The following is a 17846-nucleotide window of genomic DNA, read 5'->3' as shown; positions in this document are numbered from 1 at the left end:
CTTAGTTTCTTTGCATTTGGTTAGAACATGTTCTTTAAATTCACAGAAGTTTCTTACTACCCACCTTCTGAAGTCTGATTCTGTCATTTCATCACACTCGTTCTCCCTCCAACCTTGTTCCCTTGCTGGTGAGGAGTTGTGATCCCTTGTAAGAGGAGAGGTGTTCTGGTTTTGGGTGTTTTCATCCTTTTTGCGCTGGTTTCTTCCCGTCTTTAAGGATTTATCCACCTGTCGACTTTATAGTTGCTGGCTTTCAGATTGGGTCTCAAATCTTTCAGATTGACGTTCTGTTTGTTGATGATGAGGTTATTTCTGTTTCTTGGTTTTCCTTCTGACAGTCTGGCCCCTCTGCTGTAGGTCTGCTGAGGTTCACTCCAGGCCCGGCTTGCCTGGGGTTCACCTGCAGCAGCTGCTAAACCGTAAGGATTGTTACCAGTTTTCTTCTGCTATCTTTGTCCCAGAAGGATACCCGCCTAGTGTCAATCTGATCTCTCTTTTATGGGGTGTCTTTTTGGATATATAGGGGTCAGGGAGCTGCTTGAGGAGACAGTCTCTTCTTTATAGGAGCTCAAATGGTGAGCTGTGATCTCTGTTGTTGTTCATTCAGAAATGCTGGGCAGGTACTTTTAGGTCTGCTGCTGCAGAACTCATAAACTGCTTTTTGTTCCCAGGTGCTCTGTCCCAGGGATTTAGGGCTTTATTTATGAGTTTCCGTTATGCTCCCACCTTCTTTTTTTTTTTTTTTACCTTCAGACCTGCCCAGCCCAGCAAGGAGGCAGCCTAGTCACTGTCGGCCTATAGCAGCTTTGCTGAGCTGCTGTGGGCTCCGCCCCGCTGCCGAGTGAACTTCCCTGCAGTCCTGTTTATATGGGTGTAGTTAGAACTGCTTTGGCGATGGTGGCCCGCCTCTGTTGAGGCGGAGTCTTTCTGCTGTGGCGGGTTGCCTTGGCAATGGCGGGCTGCCTCAGCATTGGCCGACTACCTTGGCCATGGTGGGCTGCCTCGGTAATGGCGGACGCCCCTCCCCCACAGAGCTGGACCGTCCCAGGTTCAGCTGCGCTTGCTGTGAAAGTCTCAATCCAGAGTTTCTGGTTGCTGTTCTTTTGTGGGGGTGGGACCAGCCGAGCCTGATCGCCTGGCTCCCTGCCTCAGAGCCTTTTTTAAGTTGGTGTTCCAGTCGCCTGTTGAAGAGGTGCTGGGGTCTGTTTGTTTTCCCCTGCGGCCACTCACTGCGCTGGCTTAAACAGCGGCACTGAGGTTTGTGGCGCTTTTTTTTTTTTTTTTTTTTTTGCCCTAGAATTTGCGGTCCTGGTTCTCTGCTCAGTCCCCTTTTTGAACCAGCGAATGGGCAACTTCCCGTGGCTCCAATCGCCAGCCAAAAGGGCACCCGGACCGGTGTATTTTGTACGGAGAACCGCTGCACCGGGGCGCCGGCAGCCGCGCGGGGCAAAGCAGCGGCGCTGGCCGGCGCTGGCCGGCACAGCCGCTCTGGCCGAAACAGCCGCGCTGGCGACCATGGAGCTCCTCTGCCCGGGAATTTCCTAGTCTGTGGGCAATAAAAAAGCGGCGTCCACTCACCCTCTGTGCTTTCACTGGGAGCTGCAATCCTGAGCTGTTCTTAAACCGCCATTTTGGATCCTCCCAATATTTCTTTATTTACCAACAAGGTTGAACATTTGTTCATATGTTTATAGGACATAGAAACATGACGACTATGACTTTCTGTTTCTGTGATGTTTGTTACCACAGTAACTAATGCAGTGAGTAGGAATATGTGTATTTCATGAGCCTGGCCTCCAGCTTGCCAGCCATGAGAGCCAGAGGGGATGGAACAGCCTGAGGCTGTAACACCTGATGGCTGGATGCATCTGGCTGCATATTCAGCTGTGGCTTCTCTATTAGGGACAGCTGTGAATGTGGCTCCAGGAGTTGCCTTCATGAAATGAAGCATATGATGACAACTGGAAGAAGAGGAAGAGCACATATTGCCAAGGATTTAATGGGCATAGTAATGGCCAAATGGAAAAAAACCCATAGGTAGGGATGAATTGGTGCTGACTGGTCATGCCACGAGGGCTGTATTTCAGGAAACCACTAATCCGGGTGGCTCCTCTGGAGAGGACTGGGTGTGAGTCATATCTGTCCTGTGAATCACAAGTACTCTGCGAAGTTCATGTTCTCAAGTACATCAGAAACAGACAGTCTCCACAGTGCTGACTCCTTCTGATGGTAGAAAGCTTAGGTTTGTGTGTCATGATGGTTTTTCATCTGCTTCAGTGGATATTGACTTAGCTTGGATAGTATGCTGTGGACATTAAGAGTATATAGATTCTGGAGTTAGGCTTCCTGGATTCAAATCCTGGCTGTATTTCTTATTACCTGTGTAAGCCTGGGCAACCATTTAAGCTGTCTGTGCCTTGATCTTTTTTACCTGTAACACAGATATGATGATAATAATAATAATCCCTGCATAAAATTTTTATGAGGATTATTTGAGTTTATGTATTTTATTTAATGTATGATGCACATTTTCTACAGCTGAAATTAGGATGTGCTTTACAGTGGGTATTTTACAATTAAAATTGACAGCAGTTTTACTTTCTTTGTGGTATATAAATACAGATGCATCTTAGAATTAGTGGTGTCTTGTATATGAAGAAATGGAGCATTTGTAAACAGTAAAACATGGTTTAGCAACATAAAATGCTATGTTAGTGTTATTGTTTATTTGGTTTTGTGACCAAAACCAGACCCTAATGTCCCCATTAAATCAATAAGGCATATTTATTGCAAGCCCTTTATCCTTGTATTGTGAAAGCTTTTAAAACAAAAATTCAATGAGTCAGAACATAGATCCATAGAGGCATGTGATTTTTCAGTTCTTTGGAGCCTGAGGGATATATTATGTGACTTTCAAGATGAGCTTTTCCAATTACATTCATCTCTTGACCTCCCAGGTCTCTGGTCTCTATTTTCTTTTAATGACCACTGGGATAACCCATTCCAAATTCTGGCCTCTCCTCACTTCCAGTGGTATTCTTTTCCATTTCAGTCAGCTAATACTATCTGCATCTAAATTCTGGCTCTTGTGTTTACTTAACACCGTTTAATTTTTGAAAGGATAAATTGTAACACTCCTGTTTCTACCTACCAACTTCTATCATTCTGGCTTTTCCCCACAGTTCTCCCAAATCACAAATCCCTTCTTCCTCAGGGGCTTAACTCCATACATCTTTTTTGGTGTCTGTCAGCCCTTGCTGTCTTCATTTCCTTCTCTGAGATGCTGAAATTCTGTAGTGTTGCGTTCTCGGTGATGTCTTTAATTTCTTTACCCCATTGCCTTCTATAGCAGCCATCTGGTAAACCCTAGCCTCGAGAGATCCAAACGTTTGTCTCTTCCTACCTTAGTCTGGAGTACAATAGCTACCGAGGAAAACTAATACAGCTGTCAGGGTTCTGCCACTGTGGATTTGTGGTTTCTAGTTACAAAAGGGTCCTCCAGCTCTAGCGTGTGTTCCTAGTCTACACTCGACTTTGAACAGCTGCTATTTCAAATATTTTCCATCTCCCTCAGAACATCTAGTTCTTTCTCTCTCTCCCTCTACCCTGAGCATTTGACCTCATTTAAGAGCCATAAAGAGGCTTTAGAGTATGGTAGAAAATATATTAGACAGATCAGGAGGCCTGTGCTCTGCTGAACAGCCATGTGATTTCTTTTCTCCTTGTGTGTTCATAAAATGTGTTTCCACCTGCATATGGATCTGAGATTTTCTATGCAATAAATCAAATGAGTCAGCTTATTTGGGTATTCATTTCATAGTTTCTTCATATGTATTTTGAGGAAAGGAATTAGTCTAAGTGACCTCTGAGACTCTATCTTAAGATTCTGTGATTTTTATGGTATTACTTAAGTATGTGTTTCTTCAAACCAGCTTCAATGTGCAGAGATTACTTCTGACAATATCATTTCTTAGGTAAAACAGGAATATTCTTGTCACAGAAACCAGGACATGATGTTTGTCTTTTTGTGATGGCAAATTTATCTTTTTTCTATTTTACTATTTTCAAACTAGTGAAAATGACTTATTGTTTCGACTTAGCATCATATCAACAGGATGGAGGGGGCATTTGAAGAAACTTAAGAAGTATTTTGTTTCTGTGTTAGAGTTAATCAAGAGTTTGCCTTGAACCTCAGACAGGGGCTTCTGGGGAAGAAGAATGTGTTTCCCAACCAGGTTCTACTCCACAGAGTGGATAGTGCACGTGACCAGCAGCTCCTTAAGTTTTGCTACCAGACTAAGCTGAACATTTATGTGAAATGAACTGGTATCTTCACATGCTGCCCAGATGGTACATTTCAAAAATGATCTTGCAGGTTACGTTGAGATTTGCCAGTAAAGTGGGATTTCCAAAGGTATCTTGCCTATTTTATTTTTTGCTCTCTGCGGTTCCTTCTATATTTTTCCAACATTTGAGCATCATTTCTAGTTGCTAGAATTTCAGGGAAACTTCAGTAGGGTAAGGAAGAGCCAAGTTCCTTGATAGTAGCTCTTGGCTCACTGCAAAGTTCACTTTTGTGGCCTTATCAACTTGGATAGCAGAGAGCTTGGAGTTAGAGTTAAATGTAGGGGCTTACTTTTTATAATATATATACACATGTCACTTTCTCTCTTTTTTTTTTAGGATAGAATCTAGCTCTGTAGCCCAGGCTGGAGTGCAGTGGTGTGATCTCGGCTCACTGCAATCTCTGCCTCCCGGGTCCCGGTTCAAGCAATTCTCCTACTCAGCCTCCCAAGTAGCTGGTAGCTGGGATTACAGGCATAAGCTACCATGCCCAGCTAATTTTTGTATTTTTTAGTAGAGACGGGGTTTCACCATGTTGGCCAGTCTGGTGTTGAACTCCTGACCTCGTGATTTGCCTGCCTTGGCCTCCCAAAGTGCTGGGGTTACAGGTGTGAGCCACTGCGCCTGGCCACACATGTCACTTTCTGGCCCTCTCCAGACATCATTGTTTGGGGATAACTTACAAATGCAGTGGTTCTTGGCTTTGGATGCGCATCAGAGTCACCTGGAAAGCTTTTAAAAATTCCAGTTCCAAACAGGCATCTCATGCCAATTAAGTCTATCTCCAGGGCTGGAATTGAGACATAAGTAATTTTTAAACCTCCCCAGGTGATTCTTATATGTAGTCAATGTTTAAAGCCACTGGAATAAAGGCTTTATGGAGGGGGTCATTAAATAGATTGGCTTGTGAAGAAGTTTTGACTTTGACAAGTGAGCTGGTTGTTGCTCCAGTTCATCTTTCCTGATTTTGGTGCTAGTAACACTGTAGCGGGATCGCAGGTGGTGAGCCGCGGATGACTGATTTTCAGAAGCCTGTTAATATAGGCTTTGAGCAGCAACTGTATTTTGCCTGTGAATCAGTGTGTGCTTCTCTTCGTATTCTCTTGTCTGTGGTATTTCTAGCCCTTTATAAGAAGGGACAGCAGGTGCTGTGTATATTCGTGTGTGTGTGTTGTCTCTACTTCATTTGGTGTTTTATTGTTTATCCCATTCACTTTGAATACTAGATCATTTCTCACTGTATCAGTTATGAGAAAGTCAGTTATCCAGGAAAGATCAGATTATTTGGGGAAAAACAAAACTAAAACAACTACCATAAAGCAACAACAAAACCCAGACAATTTGAAAAGGACATGTTAAACTGAAATGTTTAGAACTGGTGTTTTTGGCCACCTGAGATTCTGGTTGGCTCTGTTTCCACCTGTGTGCATACGTAGTCTCCAATTTCTTTAAATTCCTGGCCCATTGTATACAGTTCCCACAAAGAATACTTAATAATTCCTGGAGTGGCCAGATAAAACACAAGGTGTGAACCTCAGATAAACAATAAGTAATTACTTAGTGTATTTCAAATATTGAATGGGACAAAAATTATCTGTTGTTATTCTGAAGTTCACATTTAACTGAGCATCCTGTACTTCTATTTTCTAAATTAAAATAGAAAATAGGTATAGCCTGTCCCTCCTGGCACCCTGTGGAGTTATGGGCTAGACTTCTGGACTAGTAGACCAGAGAGCTGTCTGTTTTTTCTGTGCTGAGAACACTTGATGTGACCCCTTGTTTTTAGTGTTAGAATTGAGAAATGCAGATTTAAAAACAGCACCCCCACACTCTACACACATTCAGGCCTTACATTTTGAGTGGTAGAAGCAACACAAGATAAGACCTTATTATTACAGGCAGTAAGCCCAGGGACAGCTGCAATATGCTATATTTTGGAGTACTTTTCCACCACGTGGGAAACACAAGTGTCCTGTCTCCCTTAGAAACCTGGGCAGGTAGCCTGGCCTCCTGGGTACTTGTCTGGCCTGGTTTACTAGAAAATTCCACTTTCCTTCAAGTTAAATCTGGCTGACTTTCACCTACCTCTCAAGAGACTGACCTTCACCTCTCTTTTCTGAGGTTCACTTTGTCAGCTTTAAATAAAGGGCTCTGTCAATTATTGAGTCAAAGCACAAGCTAAAGACAGAGATTCTCCTACCATTTTCAGTCAAGTCAACTAATGCTTATATATATGCATTATATAATAATTATATAAAATTATATGTGAATTATATGAGGAATGTGCTTTTTCTTACAAGTATTTTGTATACTATTTGAGTATGTATTCTTTTCTTGAGGTAGGCAATTTTTTCCTCACTGACTATAAGGCTAAACTTAGTCTTAGAAAAGTGTGTGTGTGTGTGTGTGTGTGTGTTAGAGAGAGAAAATTTGGACACCCTCTATTGTTTATAAAGAAGAGTCTTAATTTCAAACACATAGAGAAAGGTAGAGTTAGCATTTATGTATTAAGCATCTATACTTAAACATTTTATCATATTTTCTTTAGATTTTTAAAGCCAGTGTTGAGGCCCCTTTTGTTACCTCTTTTTATTCAATTTCTCTGCCTCTTTCCACAGAGATGGTTAACTCTCCCAGCATTTGTGTGTGGTTACCACCATGCAGAACTCCGTGGGGTGCTGTTTACAATCAACCTGTGTGTGTGTGTGTGTGTGTGTGTGTGTGTGTGTGTATTCCTAAGCAAGATATAGCATGGATTTTTTAAACTCCATTCAAATGCTGTCATAGTGTAAATTTTGACAGTCATATCATTGTAAACATCAGGTTTATCTCTTCTTTTCCAATTCTTACATCTCTTTTCTTAGCGCATTATCTCACACCTCTAGTTTAATGTAGGAAAATGTGGGTAATGATGTGCATTTTTAATCGTGCCTCCTGAAGTTTTCCCATTACTTTTAAAGTTTGTTGAAAGTTCTTGATAGATATTCTGAATCTGATTCTCTTCTATTCTAACTTATCTAAGAGGATTGTTTTTCTTTTTAAAATCAAAAAATTATGTGGAGCTTTATGTCATTCTGTATCATTTTGAGATTTGGGGATACAATACGTTTTCTCCATTAGTGTATTAATGTGGCAGATACCATTGATAAATTTTCAGATAATATATAGTTCCTACATTCTTAGAACAAATCCTACATGATCACATGGTTGGTTGGTTGGTTTTCACAAATTGCTGAATTAGATTTGCTAATTCTAGGTTTTTAATGTTTCTTTTAATTGTTTTTAGTTTATCCTTTTATTGTGGATTTTAATTTAATATCATTATAGAAAGCATTACTATTGCATGGTCTGTGTGGCAGTATTTGAAAAAAATTGTAAAGGTTTTCTTTGTGAATCAATTTTTTGCAAATCTATCAATGATATATTTTGAAAATATATGTTACTGAAAAAGGTACATGTTGCTTTGTTGGTTCTGGGGCATATACAATCAAGATTGTTAATTTTGTCAGTCATTATGTTTTTATTTTCTTGATCTATCAGTTTCTGATAGAGGGATATCTTATATCATTTTATTGATTAATTTTGTTAGTACATTTCTCTCACCTTCTTTTGGTTCATATACTTTAAGTGTGTGATGTTAGTTGTATTCAACTTCATGATTATACTCACTACCTAACTTAGGAAATAAAACATTGCAAATATATTTGAAGCCTGTATATGCCCTCCCCCATCCCCTTGGGTAAAATTGTTTTTAATCCCATGTTTTATATTTATACCAATAATTTATAAAATCAAAACAAAGGATAACATGATTTTTATGTGTTTTACGAGTCTACAAAATGGCTTCCACTATGTGTATATTTTGGCAGCTTTCTCCCTCAAAATAATATTTGTTAGATTTCTCTGTGTTCATATGCATAGCTCTATTTCATTATCTGCATGGTATCATTCTGAGTGAATGCACGTCTTAATATTTGCTTATCTGTACTGCTGGTGATGGAAATTTAAGTTTATTCCTATTTTTCACTGTTGGAAACGATGGTTCCATAGTGTTCTTTTTAAAATTTGTGTTCATGTGTAAATGCTTCGCTACAGAATCAACATTAGCGTAGAATTTCTGATTTTACTTATGTGCACCTTTAAATTTGAAAGATATTGTCAAAATGCTCTCTAAATTGATTATTGCACTTAATGCTCCCATCACCATTATGTGGAATTCTAAGGCATTATCAGCAGCAGTTAGTATTAGCAGACTTATTAATATTTTTAAATCTTATAGGTTTGAAATGGCATCCCCCTGTAGTTGTAATTTGCACTGTCCTGAGGACAAGTGAGATTGTGTCCTTTTGTATGTTTATATGTTTATTAGCCATTTGGAGTTGATCTTCCATAAATTTAACTTCCTTTTGTTCATTTTTCGGTTGCTTTCCTTTTTATTTATTTCTAGGACTTGTTTATTCTGGGTGCTAACATTTTCTTGGTTATACACTTTGCAAATGTCTTCTCCATTTATGTGGCTTATCAGTTTCTCCTGCCATCTTCAATAGACACAATTCTGGTACATTTTAATATAGCTGAATCACTAGAAGTGATTCTTGTGTATGGTTTTGAAGTATGAATATTTTCTTAAATATGGCTTTAAAAAAGAGTCTATACCTCCCCCACAAATTTCAATGCAACCTCAAATCACATATTATGTTTTCTTATGGTACTTGTCTTTATTTACATACTTTCTTTTGTACTCTATTTTGTGGTCTAGTTTGCTATTGCTGTGTCAATGCCAGGGTTTCTTCATCTTTTGTTTTTTTCCTATTATCCTTTCTTGTACCATGCTGCATTCTTAGTTAATTATCCAGTATCTTTTACTTACAAAGTCCTTCCTTGACTGTACCTGAGTTTATTCAGCTTTTGCATCTTTTATTTCAATGGCTGTTCAGCATTTTGTTTCTAGTATTTCAGAATTTTAGTCACCTACTACTGTTTCTTATCTTTTAGTGTGTTGTTACTGTCATTGTTTATGATGGTTGTTATTCTTGCCTTTATTTTGGTAAGGATTCTAAACATTACTAAAATATTTTCATGTGTTTAATATTTCAATTTGCATTGGGCGATGTTATGTTTCAGTTGTGTTGCTTATCTTGATGCTTAGATTTCTTTATGTGTTTTAAAAATTTGAAGTCTCATGATCTATAGGGTGATTTTTTTTTAAAGTTTCCCTCTCCACTCCCTTTACCCGTATTTGTTTTACAGTTGTCTTACCTGGTAAGACTGCTGCAGACTAAGTTTCTATTATAATAGTGTATAGGGTTTCCTAGCCTGAGGTGATATGTGTATGTTGCACATTTAGTCGGCTGGTGACATTGGTAGATCGATTTGAGATTTGGGGGTTTTTTGGTTTGATTTGAGGTTTAGGGGGTGTTTTTGTTTGTTTTTGAGACCGGGTCTCTGTCACTCAGGCTGGAGTGCAGTAGTGCAAACATAGCTCACTTCTGCATGGAAATTCTGGCCTCAAGAGATCCTTCCATCTTCTCCCTCCTGAAACACCGGGATTACGGGCCTGAGCCACTGTGCCCAGGCTGTGTCTATCCTACTGTTTAGGCCCGCAGGCAGCAGTTGACAACCTCTTCCAGCTTCCCTTTCCCATCTGGGAACTAAAGCTGCATCTCAGACCCTTTTTCTTTTTTTTTTTTTCCCCATTTATTTATTTTATTGCATTTTAGGTTTTGGGGTACATGTGAAGAACATGGAAGATTGTTGCATAGGTACACACGTGGCAGTGTGATTTGCTGCCTTCCTCCCCATCACCTACATCTGGCATCTCTCCCCTTGCTATCTCTCCCCAACTCCCCACCCCCCACCGTCCCTCCCCTATTTCCCCCCAACTGACCCCAGTGTGTAGTGCTCCCCTCCCTGTGTCCATGTATTCTCATTGTTCAACACCCGCCTATGAGTGAGAACATGCGGTGTTTGATCTTCTGCTCTTCTGTCAGTTTGCTGAGAATGATGGTTTCCAGGTTCATCCATGTCCCTACAAAGGACACAGTTCTACTATAAGGACACGTGCACACAAATGTTCATTGCAGCACTGTTTACAATAGCAAAGACCTGGAACCAACCCAAATGCCCATCCATGATAGACTGGTCAGACCCTTTTTCTAAGCAGCAACCCTGGCCCTGGCTTCCTGCCCCACATTAGTGCTGTCAACCCCTGGAACTCTGCAGTAACTTGACTCCAGGATGTCCTGCCTGCCCTGCCTGCCGCAGGAACTGGGGCACAGCAGGCCAGAGCTTCAGGCCTGAAGTGCCACTTACTTGTTTGTCCCATTTTTGTTTCTCAAAGATGTAATTCTACTTTGGTTCTTGTCTGTGTCTTTTAACTCACTTACTTTATAATTTCCATTGTTACATAGGCTTAGGAGGGAGCTAAAAAATGTGAACCTTTAACAACTGGAGATCTATAGGGAAACTTTTAACTTTTTTAGTAACATCAGATTGGAAATACCCCTTATTTGTTCTGATATTTCTCAGCTAGTTACCATATCCATGCTAGTCCACTTTTCAAATCAAGGAGAAGTGGTTGTTTCACAGTTTGGCTCATCCTTGTCTCTCCCCAGCCTCCCCTCCACACCAAACCCTTCAAGCCTTGCTGTGGCACTTGGTAGCAAATTTAGAGTTTACATATGAAGTACAGTTGGCTGTCTGTATTCTTGGATTCTGCATTTGCAAGTCCAACTAGCCTCAGATTGGAAAGATTTGGGAAAAAAATACCAAAACATCATACAAAAATTTAAAAAAATATATGTATTTACATAGCGTTTACATTGTATTCGATATTTATTTTATAAGTAATATAGAGGTGATTTAAAGTATATAGGAGAATGTGCATAGGTTATATGCAAATGCTACACCATTTTATATATAAGGACTTGAGCATCCACAGATTTTAGTATCCTCCGGTTCTGGAACCAATCCCTCCCTCTCCTGCCAGGGGATGACTTTATTGTGACTGCCACCTAGTGACAGGAGTTGGTTATTTTCAATTGTAGGTGAAATTTTATTTTAGTTAAGTGTGTGCCTTTTCTAGAAGATTTGTTTCTTGACCATCATCTAACTGTTGTTGACTATGTTTTTTTAAAACCACATAAGTAGAAAGTAGATTATAAGTTTTAGGGATCATGTACTCAAGGAATTCTAAACCGCCTGGCATCTCCGTTATGACAGAACAGAAAATAAGGGTAACAGAAAAGGACAAAGTAGAAAGCAGGTTATCCCAGGATTGGCAGCTAGAATTTGATTTAATTACAGTTTTCTCTATGGCAAGGTGTCCATCAAACGGTCCTAGGCCTTTAATACTTACCTTTTCAATACAGGTAAAAGTCAGAGACATAGCTATGAATTTCCTGATCTTTGTACCTATTTTATATCATCCCCAGAACATAAAGTCTCAGTTGCTGTCCTGAGCTAATTTTCTGAGTATTAAACAATATAAGCATATTCATTTCTCCCATTTTATCCTCTTCTCCTAAACCTGTTTCTGTGTGTGTGTGTGTGTGTGTGTGTGTGTGTGTGTGTGTGTAGAGAGAAAAGATGGTGAGACTCCACCTCAGTTGTTTGAAGCATCCAAAATGCTGTGAGTCTCTAAATAGTTAACTTGACTGAAAACTTACAAAGTGTATTCATCAGCTATTGCTTTAATAATGCTGTGTAACAAACCATGCTAAAATTAAGCAGCTTTCAAGAACAAGCATTCGTTAGTATAGGTGTAAAGGTCAATTGTGGTTCAGCTGAGCTGGTTTGGGCCTTTTCAGGCTGTTGTTGACTGCTGACTGTGGCTAGGGTTTAAGTCTGCACCATATATCTTCCTCTGGGACCCGGGCTGAGTGAGTAGTAGCTACCCAGGATATATTTTTCTTATATGAAATATCGGGAGTACTAGAGGCAAGTCAAACTGTGCAATTAAATTTAAATCCCTCTTTATGTCACTTCAGCTTACATTCCGCTAGCCAAAACAAGTCACATTGCCAAGCCTAAAGGCATAGGAAGTATTCTACACTGCCCCAAAATGGGGAGGTAAAAGCAGATGAATATTTGCTAAACAAAATTCCAGTCATTCGCAACATATAAAATGATCAAATGAAATATAATAAAGTATTTTAAGAAAACAAAGGTTTAAAGGGTTAATACTGGAATATAAATGCTGAAAGCTCTTAGACATTTCAAAGGTGCACACCCTGAAAGCCTTTTAAGGTTGGAAATGCATGCTATTTCGTTTTACATACACGATGCTTAGTTCAGTGCCTGGCTTACAGAGACACTGAGCACATCCACAAAAGAGGCCACTAAGCATATTAAGTCTTGGTTTGGTTTTTTGTTTTTTGTTTTTTTGAGATGGAGTTTCACTCTTGTCTCTCAGACTGGAAAGCCTGGCACAACCTCAGCTCACTGCAACCTCCACTGCCTGGGCTCAAGTGATTCTCCTCCCTCAGTCTCCCAAGTAGCTGGGATTACAGGCGCCTGCCACCACACCTGACTAATTTTTGTATTTTAGTAGAGACGGGGTTTCACCATGTTGGTCAGGCTAGTCTCAAGCTCCTGATCTTGGGTGATCCACCCACTTCAGCCTCCCAAAGTGCTGGGATTACAGGCGCAAGCCACTGTGCCCGGCCACATAGTGAGTCTTACAGTGATCAAATCTGGTGGTGGGTGGGGGGCTTTCCCAAGCAAGCAGTTCTGTAGTGGACAACAGCAGCTGGATGTTCCCCAATTCAATGGTGACACTGTTTACCTGGTGATAGTGTTAGATCCCACAAGTTGAGAACTCAGTCCCCTAAGACTGCCCCACTTTCAGATGCCAGTTGACAAGTCTGAGCTTCCAGAACTTCTGACTGACCAAGTTGGAGTTCTCACAACCCTGCCTCTTTGGATTGGGTTAATTTGCTATAGTTGCCCAAAGAGCTCAGGGAAACATATTTGTTGGTTTCTTAGCATAGTACAAAGGATACAGATGAAGAGATGCATAGGACAAGGTATGGGAGGAGGGGCATAGAGCTTCCATTTCTTCCTGGGTGCGCTACCCTCCAGGAACCTTTTTGTGTTTAGCAGTCCAGAAGGTTTCCGAATCCAGTCCTCTTGGGTTTTCATGGAAGCTTCATTATGTACGCATGGGTGATGAAATCATTGGATATTGGTGAGTGACTCAACCTTCAGCATCTCTGCCCTCCTGAAAGATTGGGGAGTGGGACTGAAAGTGCCAACCCTCTAATCATGACTTGGTCTTTCAGGTGACCGGCCCCCATCCTGAAGCTACCTAAAAGCTGCCAGTTATCGGTCAATCATTAACATTTTTTTTTTAAAAAAACAAAGACATCCCTGTGGAGAGTATAAGGATTTTAGAAATTGTCAGGAAACTGGATCAAGGACCAAATATATATTTTGCAGTATCATAGGCACTAGTCTTAGGCACGAGGGCTCTGCCTTCAAGTTGGGGTTCTCACAACCCTGCCTCTTTGGGTTTGGTTAATTTGCTAGAGTTTCTCAGAGAGCTCAGGAAACACATTTGCTGGTTTATTAGAAAGCGTAGTACAAAGGGTACAGATGAAGAGTGCATAGGACAACGTACCTAATCACCTCCCAAAGTCCCCACTTCCTAAAACAATCACCTTAAGGGGTAGGATTTTGACATATATATATATATATATATATATATATTTTTTTTTTTTTTTTTTTTTTGAGATGGAGTCTCACTCTGTCTCCCAGGCTGAAGTGCAGTGGTATGATCTCAGCTCACTGCATCCCCTACCTCCTGGGTTCAAGCAGTTCTCCTACCTCTGCCTCCCAAGTAGCTGGGATTACAGGTACAAGCTACTACACCCAGCTAATTTTTATATTTGTAGTAGAGACAGGTTTCACCCTGCTGGCCAGGCTGGCCTTGGACTCCTGACCTCAGGTGATTTACCTGCCTCGACCTCCCAAAGTGCTGGGATTACAGGCATGAGCCACCCTACCCCGCCCATCATATGAATTTTAGTAGGACACAAACATTCAAACTATGGTGGTAAGAAACTAGTGGGCTTGGAGCATTGAAAGTTTTCCCCCATCTTTTACTATTGGCATTTTTATATTTCTGCCTAAAAAACTTTTATGTGTTGAAAAGAGGTTGAGAGTTATAACTCCTACATTAATGATATTTCTCCCAGCTATTGTCCAATTTAGATTTTTCTGATATAGAAGCTAGGCTCCTTTCTGTACGTTATTGAACAACATAGTAGGCTTACTCATCATTCACTTAACTTCCACATGGCCTCATCCTTTTTGAAGAGGCAGAATGAACCCCCCCACCCACCAAAATTTGATTCAGGTACCAATTTTTGTTTTTTTCTGAGATGGAGTTTTGCTCTTGTTGCCCAGGTCGAAGTGCAATGGCATGATCTCGGCTCAGCGAAACCTGCGCCTCCTGGGTTTAAGCAATTCTCCTGCTTCAGCCTCCGAGTAGCTGGGATTACAGGCATGCACCACCACGCCTGGCTAATATTGATGACCACACATGCATATGCGTTTGCACACACCTGAGGGCATGAAAAAGTTTATTACTCACATAATGAGACCTCCGGGGAAAGCAAGACAGTCCTCTTAAGCTGGTCTAAAAATGACTTGTGAGAGAAAGTGAAGAAAACTTGCTTGGAGTTTTTATGGCATTCAGCAGGTAGTAATGGGCTGAGCATTCTTGCTTAAGGGCAGTAGCTATGTGGTTCAAATCTCCTATGTTAAAGCTTTTCCTATCAGATTGTCCAGATGTGTGGGGCACAGGGGAAGAGGAATGGTGAGGCTTAAAAACTGTCAGCAGTCAATCATCAAACAATAGCGATAGACTTCTTATTGTACTTTTGCTACCATATGTGTGACTGTTGAAGGCCCACTGACAAAAGGTGTTGTATCAACATTATAGGCAATGGTCTCTCACCAGCTGCTAGCCTGAGACACCCAGTTAAAAAGCTCTGCCGGCAGCTGTTGACTTTTTTCTGTTTACTTCACTGTCTTTGAGTCCACCTCCACTGCTTCTGGCAGATACAAAACTGGTTATGCTTTTTTCATACTTCACAGTTACTGAGGAGCGTGTTGTTTATAAGTATCTGGAGAGGAAACAGAGGACTTCCAATGTACCAAGACCAGGCTGCACACTTTGCTTCCATAAGCTTATTAAATATGAGAGCTTACATCTGATTTTATTCTTAGGTTTGGAGTAAATTACTTGTAACTTTGCCTTAAATGAACTGTTACCATTTTTGTCAATGTTAGAAATGGTTGGAGAAGCTTTGTACATTCACTCACAAATGAGTGAGTTTGAATTTGTGTTTATCTGTCAGTAAATACCATATTTTTTCAAATGTTATCCTTTATGCACCAGCTTCTTGAAATTTGATATATATTTTATACTACTTTAACTATTATTTGTTATTTTAATCAATTTACTTTTTTAGCTTAAATAAACCTTATTAAAGCAATGGTTCTCAAATTTGGTGTGCATCATAATCACTTGGTAGGCTTGGTAAAGCATCCTCAGAGATTCTGAGTCAATAGATCCACAGTAGAGGACGGAATTTGCATTTCTGAGATTTTTCCAGGTGATGCTGATGCTCCTGGTCCAGGGACCAGACTCCGATCAGCACTGTCTAAAAGCGTTATCAGTGAAATCATGGGTTTTATGTGCTAGTTTGATATTTTTTCCTAACATACATTAAAATATTCAACTGTCAAAAAGTTCAGGTATCTACGGACAGTGACCTTGCCAGTGTGTGTGCTAAGCTTTGGAAGCACTGATTGAGTATTGTCCAAGTATAATTCAGAGGAAGGGTTTGATTATTACCCAAGCATAATTCATAGGAAGGGTTTTTTTTCCATTTAAGTCACGTATGTACTTAAAAATATAAAAATGTGAGGTAGTGGGTAAAGGCCAATGAGAGGCACAGGCTGGACAAATCAGGATCCGTAGGTAAGAATAGATCCATGTTTCCCCCTCAGTTGAGAAATAAGAAAGTTTCTAATTCCCTAACTGTACATAGTCCAGTTTTGCGCATGTCATATGCATGTGTGATGGGGAGAGGCTGGCATATGTATGTAAGAAACAGCATGAATAGAAATCAGATTTAACAACAAACTGGTGACTACGGGCCTCAAAGTTCCTTTAGAAAAGACAAACTAATCATAATCACAGAACTTGTTGATACCAGCCATTGAAATTCACACCATTCACTCTGACCCCTGGCTTGTCAAACCTCCCCGTGATTAAAAATCAGCATTCTCCTTTTAAAGAGTTATGAAAAAGGTTTTCTCAAGTTTACAAGTGATTCTAATAATGGGATGAAGCAAGCAACTTTTCACTTTATAGAGGTTTTGAGTTTTGTTTGCATCTGCTGCTTATGCAACCACAAGAACAACAGTAGCGAAAACAAAAACAAGGGAACAAACAGAAACTGCAGAACCAGCACAGGTTCTTTGGGTCTGAATGATGATGTTGGCACTGACTAGCATGTGGTTTTAGGAAAGTTGTTCAACCTGAGGAGTTTTCTCATCTGTAAAATAAGTCTTGATATGATAGGATCTACCTTGTAAATTTGATGTGAGGATAGCAGGAGTTAATCTTCATAAAGTGCTTAGAACTGCTCCTGAAAAATAACCCTCAATAATGGTACCAGCACCCACATATAATTAGATAAGCTCATTTAATAAGTGATGGACTACAGCAGTGGTTACTACATGCCTTCTGCGTTTGTGAAATCATCTTTAATTCTTCTCTTCACAAATTGGAGGGCAGAAACCTTGTAATGACACCTGGCAGAAAGGATGTCTTGTTATTGTGAACTGATCAAACAGAAAGTTTGTGCAACATAAAGGGAAGGAACCAATTAGCCCAAATACTAGACTACAAAGAGCTTTATTTCTGCAGAGAAAGTTCTTTTATTTTTTTTTTTCCTCCAAAATGTTGAATCCTGCCATTTAGGAGCCTTACTGCTTTCTCTGTCTTTCGTGGACTGTATTATTGTTTTTAAAAAAGACGTTCTTTAGGCTTGTTTTATGTGGGCTATATTATTTAAATTCATTTATTAACTTCCAGTAGGGGCTAATGTGACTTCAAATGAGTCTGCCTTTTTTAAGCCCTGACATTTAAAATCTGTGTTCTTCCTTTTCACACATTTGTAAGGTCACAGAGGTACTAAATACCAATACTAGAGTTAAGTTCTCTTTTTAACAAATACACACATCCTTGGTCTTGAGTTGACACCTGTGCCTCCCATCCTCACACACTCTAAGGTAATTGCAAGCCTCAAGAAGCGTTTCAGGGCAGGAGGCTGCCACTAGCAAGGCACACTTCGAAACCACTAACTAAGCTTTGGCTCATGGACATTATTTCTATAACCTTTATATTCTCTTACTCCTCTCTTGTGAACTCTCAAAGTGAGCATTCACCAATGCCAGTAATAAAGACATTAGCTTCCTCCTTCTAC

The 17846-nt window shown here is 40.2% G+C and overlaps 1 protein-coding gene across 6 annotated transcripts in view; it reads left to right on the top strand.

Moving 5' to 3' along the window:
• The window catches only part of FMN1 (formin 1), a 419120-nt gene that overhangs the window by 166877 nt on the left and 234397 nt on the right, over positions 1-17846 (top strand). The gene's annotated exons all lie outside the window — the stretch shown is intronic.

This window comes from Sapajus apella, unplaced genomic scaffold (assembly GCF_009761245.1).
Source record: "Sapajus apella isolate SASKATOON/1434 unplaced genomic scaffold, GSC_monkey_1.0 scaffold122, whole genome shotgun sequence".
In the NCBI taxonomy this organism is placed as follows: Eukaryota; Metazoa; Chordata; class Mammalia; order Primates; family Cebidae; genus Sapajus; species Sapajus apella.
The sequence above is the reverse complement of the archived record's forward strand: the minus strand, read 5'-3'. Positions and strand labels throughout refer to the sequence as shown.